The sequence below is a fragment of the Spinacia oleracea genome, chromosome 1 (assembly GCF_020520425.1).
Source record: "Spinacia oleracea cultivar Varoflay chromosome 1, BTI_SOV_V1, whole genome shotgun sequence".
NCBI classification, from domain to species: domain Eukaryota; kingdom Viridiplantae; phylum Streptophyta; class Magnoliopsida; order Caryophyllales; family Amaranthaceae; genus Spinacia; species Spinacia oleracea.
In genome coordinates, this window is record NC_079487.1 from 30999595 (window position 1) to 31006616 (window position 7022).

The window sequence follows — 7022 nt, forward strand, 5'->3', positions numbered from 1 at the left end:
TTAACTATCTTTCCCACATCAGCTTGGAACTCAGCCAAAATAGCCCGAAGAGCACCCACAAAGACAGGCATATCAGGGTTCTCCTCTATTACCGTATCCGCCCGAGGATCCAGGTGTCCTCCAGGAGGGGTGCGATTGGCCTAGTCGTCCTCCTCGCTGAGCACCTCTACCTCGGCAGCGTGACGAGGGGTGTGCCCGGCCGCAAATATGCGCGCGGCATCTCCAGTGATTCTCGTGGCCGGCGTATGATGCTCAGTCGGCATTTCTCTTTCGAGGGGTGGCCGCTCTACCCGCGTAGGCCGCCCGGTATCGTTGTCCTGTCGTTGATCTTCCATGTTACCGTACCTCCACCACAGACGGCGCCAAATGTTGTGGGGTTTTTCCGGTGAGATACCTTGGAGGTTTTCCGGTAACTTTTAAGGATTTCACAAGATTGTATTTTTATAGAGAGAGAAAGTAGAGAGAAGGCAGAGCAGCAATTGCTCTTGAATGTATTGATTGTGACCCCTTTTTCTAGGGAAGTGGGACTATTTATAGTACAAGGTTTTTGTGGGAATGACCTAATATTCCCTTTACATGATTGGCTAGGGTATGGGAGGAGGACATGTGTCCTTTCTCCTTACAATTCCCTGGCCCTTTTGGCAATAGTGGGCTTTTTGGGCCTATTGTGCTAATTCATACCACTTGGAATACCTACTACCTAGGCCCCTTTTCAGGTATAGGTACATTACATACATTTATACATTCTTAAATACAAATACATATACATTGTAAATACGTAGATTGATACCCATGCTGTGGTCTAGTCTTCGTATGGTTTCTGCTTAGGGGGCGTAATACGTGCCATGTGTCGCATCCTCATTGGTACACGAAGGCATGGTAATTTTGCCCACAACAGGTAGAGTGTGGTTTTGTTCTTCCTCCGATCAGAATTGGGCCAGGGAGGCCTAGAGTAAATAGGAGAAAGGATCCAATGGAGAATCCGAAGAAGCCGGGAACCTTGCGAAGAACCGGCATGGAAATGACATATAGTATATGTCATGTTAAGGGCCACAACAAAAGACGATGCCCCAAAAAAGACACTGCATCTTCCCCAACTGAACCACCACCAAAAAGGCCTAGAGGTAGACTAAGGAAGGATAGCCAACCACCTATCTCTCACTCACAAGTGGCACAATCATCAACAACTCACCACAATGCAACTGCACAATCCTGTAGGGGAATACAGTTAAACATAATAACATGTGCGGAACAATCCACAAAGCCAGGAAACATGTATAAAGCACAGATTAAGCATACTTACATTCGAAGCGTGTTTTCCAAAATAATCCGTCAACGATCACGAACAAAGAACTCCACTTGTTGTTCCTCTACTTGGTTCACCGACACGATCAGATCCGTCTTGATTATCGTAGCTTAGACAATTGATCAAGAGATTTGCTTTTTGGGATGAACACACTATGGAGGCACAGAGAGAATTAGGGTTCTCTGTTTTCTCCTAGGGTTGTGTGTAATCTGAATTGTGATTGCAGTAGTTGGAAATTAGGTTATAAGGTTATTTACATAACCTTACTAACCGACCAAGCCATAAGGCAAGGCCGGCTAGCAAGCCCGCGCAGCATCACACGGACACGCATAGCGAGCTGGGCCGTGGGCCGCGCTGCTGCTGCTGTGTCGTGGTCTTGGCCCGCGCGCGCACACAGCTGCTCGACCATGGGCCAACGCTGTTGTGTCGCCTTGCTTGCTTGCCTAGCGCGCGCGCCCATGGGCCTTGAGTGCTTCGTGCACTCGGCTCGTGGGCCGCTCCTCGTATCCGCGTTTAATATATTTCCGATAAATTATTTATCGTTTCGTATACGACGAATCACCGTCGTACGATACGATTTATTCGATTCGCCTAGCTTACGAATATTCGCGATACGATATACTATTCCGATGCAAGGTCGTACCGTATAATATGTTTCCAACTTAAATCCCGAAAAGCTATTAAATGAATTTCCGATTCATTTAATCCGGTGATCTGTTACGTGTCATTGGTGTGACCTTGTAGGTTCAGTCAAGAGTAAGTTGTGAGTTCAATATCCATTAGAACTCACTGATCGGAAGCATTGCTCCAGCTAGCTGTTCCGATCACTTGATCTCACTGAATTAATTGTTCGCAATTAATCTGAACCTTGGTATTAGACTTAATGCACCTTGGGTGAAGGACATATTTCCTTCAATCTCCCACTTGTCATTCAGACAAGTGTGCATCCACATTCCTTTGTCGCTTAGTGTTACTTACTGAACATAAGGTAAGATCCATGCCATCCTTATTAGGTCCAGAAGTGTTTCTCGGATTACAGAGTTCAACTGTCAAACTTTTGCAGAAGGTTAAGCCTAACCATTCTGAGCACGGCCATGCATTTTACATTATCTAACTCTCCGAGAGGCCTTTGTTACACAACAACACCATATCCTATCAAAGATAGGAGGACAATCCATTCTTGCAATCTATGAACACTCACTTTGATTCATAGTACGCCCAATAACAGCTTTTGTAGCCTCCTTTTACGGTGCGACGTTTAGCTAGTATCAAAGCGAACTAATTCTCAAACGAGCAGACATAATCGCTCATGTTCTGAGAAACGGTTTCTAATCACCATTAATGAGAACTACCTATGACATGACTTTAATCTCTTAAAGCGTTCTCATGGTCAATCCGATACAAGATCCAATAAGTATCTATGCAAAAGATTCTGACATCCAGTCACTCTAGTTCAAGAAACAGAATTAAGTAATCTACTTGCAATCTAATCTTCATTAGTCATTGGTCTTCCACCTTTCAATGACCTGGATTAGGGATCCTTTGTGACTTCAATATTCAAGTTCACTTATGGGTGTTTCTTTGCCAAAGAATCCATCTTGACATCCCATTTGAATAATTTGAATCACATGGACTTATCATTTAATTCTAAACCACAATTAAATGAATATGAAATAATAAATTTCATAAATATGAAATGGTTAAACCAATTGTTTTAAACATAGATCTAACAGATGTTCTAAAACAATACTTAGAAAATCAAAGCCATTCTCCAACATGCTTGATTCCCATGGTTGCTACATGTGCGTTGTGTTTCACTTGTGGCAACAGTTTAATCAATGGATCCGCGACGTTGTCGTCAGTTCCAACCTTGCAAATCTCGATTTCCTTTCTTTCAACGATCTCTCGAAGTATATGAAATCGACGCAGTACGTGCTTGGACTTCTGGTGGCTCCTAGGCTCCTTTGCCTGGGCAATGGCTCCGCTATTGTCACAATACAAAGCCACTGGTCCTTTAATGGAGGGGACAACACCAAGTTCTTCGATGAACTTCCGAATCCAAACAGCTTCCTTTGCTGCTTCTGAGGCAGCAATGTACTCGGCTTCAGTTGTAGAATCCGCAATAGTGCTTTGCTTAGCACTTTTCCAGCTTACTGCTCCGCCGTTGAGGCAGAACACAAACCCAGACTGTGATCTGAAATCATCTATGTCGGTTTGAAAGCTTGCGTCCGTATAGCCCTTAACAATCAACTCATCTAGACCACCATAAACCAGAAACTGATCCTTGGTCCTTTTCAGGTACTTTAGGATGTTCTTGGCAGCAGTCCAATGCGCCTCACCTGGTTCTGACTGGTACCTGCTCGTTGCACTGAGTGCAAACGAAACATCCGGCCTTGTACAAATCATAGCATACATGATGGATCCAATAGCCGAAGCGTATGGAATTCCACTCATCTTTCTACGCTCATCAGATGTTTTGGGACACTGATTCTTGCTTAGATATACGCCATGTGACATGGGTAGATGGCCTCTCTTGGCTTCCATCATATTGAACCTAGCTAGCACTTTGTCAATGTAAGTGCTTTGGCTTAGTCCAATCATCCTCTTAGATCTATCCCTATAGATCTTGATGCCCAATATGTACTGTGCCTCTCCTAAGTCCTTCATTTGAGAAACACTTCCCGAGCCAAGTCTTTACAGACTCCAACATAGGAATGTCGTTTCCAATAAGCAGTATGTCGTCAACATACAAGACTAGGAATGCAATTTTACTCCCACTGACCTTCTTGTATACACAAGATTCGTCCTGATTCTTGATGAAGCCAAACTTATTGACTGCTTCATCAAATCGTTTATTCCAACTCCTTGATGCCTGCTTTAGTCCGTAGATGGACTTCTTAAGCTTGCATACCTTTCCTTGGTTCTTTTGATCGACAAAACCCTCCGGCTGTGTCATGAACATAGTCTCTTCAAGAACACCGTTCAAGAAGGCAGTTTTGACATCCATTTGCCATATTTCATAGTCATGAAAAGCGGCAATCGCAAGGATTATCCGAATAGACTTAAGCATCGCGACTGGAGAAAAGGTTTCATCGTAGTCAACGACGTGAACTTGCCTGTAACCTTTTGCTACCAATCTAGCCTTGTATATGTATACAATTCCATCTTTGTCTTTCTTCAATTTGAAGACCCATTTGCATCCGATAGGTGTGAACCCATCCGGCAAATCAACCAAATCCCAGACTTGATTTTCAGACATGGAGTCTATTTCAGATTGCATGGCCTCTAACCATTTAATGGAGCTTGGGCTCGTCATAGCTTGCTTGTAAGTCAAAGGTTCATCACTATCCAATATGAGAACGTCTAAGTTTTCAGTCAAGAGGACGCCTGTCCATCTGTCCGGCTGAAAAATAGTTCTATTTGACCTACGAGGGGCAACAACGTTTTGAGGAACTACTCCCACTTGCTTTTCTAAAGACCTTGGAGGTTCATCAACTTGAACTGCTTCTAAAGAGTTCTGAGTTTGTTGTTCGTCTCGAATCTCTTCGAGGTCTATTATTCTCCCACTTGTCAATTTGGAAATATGATTTCTTTCCAAAAAGACACCGTCACGAGCAACGAATACCTTGTTGTCTGACTTGTTGTAGAAGTAATACCCCATAGTTTCTTTTGGATACCCAATGAAGAAACATTTGTCAGATTTAGGTTGTAGCTTATCCAAAATTAATCGCTTGACATATGCTTTGCAACCCCAAATCTTCAGAAAAGACAACTTTGGAAGTTTCCCAGTCCATAATTCGTATGGAGTCTTTTCAACAGCTTTTAACGGAGCACGATTCAGTGTGAGTGCTGCAGTTTGCAATGTATGTCCCCAGAACTGTAAAGGAAGTTCGGCCTGACCCATCATTGACCTGACCATATCGAGTAAGGTCCTGTTTCTCCGTTCCGACACTCCATTCCATTGAGGTGTCCCCGGAGCAGTCAATTCATAAAGAATACCTCATTCTTTTAGATGGTCATCAAACTCGTGGCTAAGATATTCACCTCCTCGATCCGATCTTAGAGCTTTGATTTTCTTGCCATGTTGATTCTCTACTTCATTTTGAAATTCTCGGAATTTCTCAAACGATTCAGACTTGTGCTTCATTAAGTAAATATAGCCATATCTACTGAAGTCGTCCGTAAACGTTATGAAATAGCTGAACTCACCTCTAGCTTTCGTACTCATAGGCCCACATACGTCCGTATGTATTAGCCCTAGTAGTTCGCTTGCTCTTTCTCCCACCTTTGAGAAAGGTTGCTTTGTCATTTTGCCAAGTAAACAAGATTCGCATTGATCAATCTTCTCTAAGTCGAATGATTCTAGAATTCCTTTCCGTTGAAGTAATTCCATGCGCTTTATGTTTATATGGCCTAATCGACAATGCCACAGAAATGTGAGATTCGAATCACCAGTTTTAGCCTTTTTGGTATTTATGTTATAAATGTGTTTGCTCGTATCTAGCACGTAAAGACCGTTTTCTTGTTGTGCTGAACCATAAAACATTCCATTCAAAGCAAAAGAACATCTATTGTCTTTAAATTGAAAACTAAAACCTTTAGAATCCAAACTTGAAACGGAAATGATGTTTCTGGTGATACTAGGAACATAGTAACAGTTTTCTAGTTCCAAAACAAACCCACTATGTAATAGCTTGCCCATAACAAGATGATTGCTTATCACACTTAGCCTATATTTAATCAACTAAACTCAAACCAGCAGCTTAAGCCTTAATATTACTTACCGATAATTACAAAACAATTAATAGTAATCCAAAGCAAAATAATAATAGCGATTTACAATCAACCCAAAATATCAAGCTTCCATAAAGCTTGAATTACACCTTGAGCAACTTAGAACACGATCTTTAATCTTTTTCGCCATGACACATACAAACCTTGCATTAATCTCTAACCATTCCTTTGCCTTTTACCTAGACATGATCATCCCAACCTGCATGCAAAACATTTTAACCCTAAAATATATTTGATAGGTGGCTCAAATAGTATTAGTTTTTGTTTCATGATCATTTTGGAAAACACTTTACTTATTCAAATCACATTACTTAGAAAACATTGTTTGATAAAGCATCATAATTCAGTTGAAATTCATTTCACGCTTTCAGGAAGTCATTATCATTCAAATAATAGTTTAGGATACGAATATCCACGTATCATAATTTCCTCACATCACTTACAAATTCACAAATCATCAAAAGTTAGTCCCATGATATCACTCATCTAATTATTTTCATATTTTTGATCACTTCCAATCATACTTCATCTGACATTTACTCATAATGACAGCTCATATATTTCTCCAAATGTAACCATTTTCAAACCATGATATATGCCACAAAGTAAAAATCATAATATATACATTCTTAACTCAATGTAACACTCATTGCCATAATATTTCCAAGTTTTGCTTCGCAATTTTCTTATAGACATAATTCCAATACATAGGTTCATTATGTTCCAATATACACATGGTATCATTTCATTCACCAAACCAACATGGCTCTAATAGGTAGTATACACTCACTAATAACATATTAATTTATGGTCGGGGAAAAGCGAATACGAATTATGATCATCATGACCGACTGACTCTAAACTATGGGGGTCGTTACCCTCCTACTAACCAATATTCTTGCAAGACTAATCAGGACGGCAG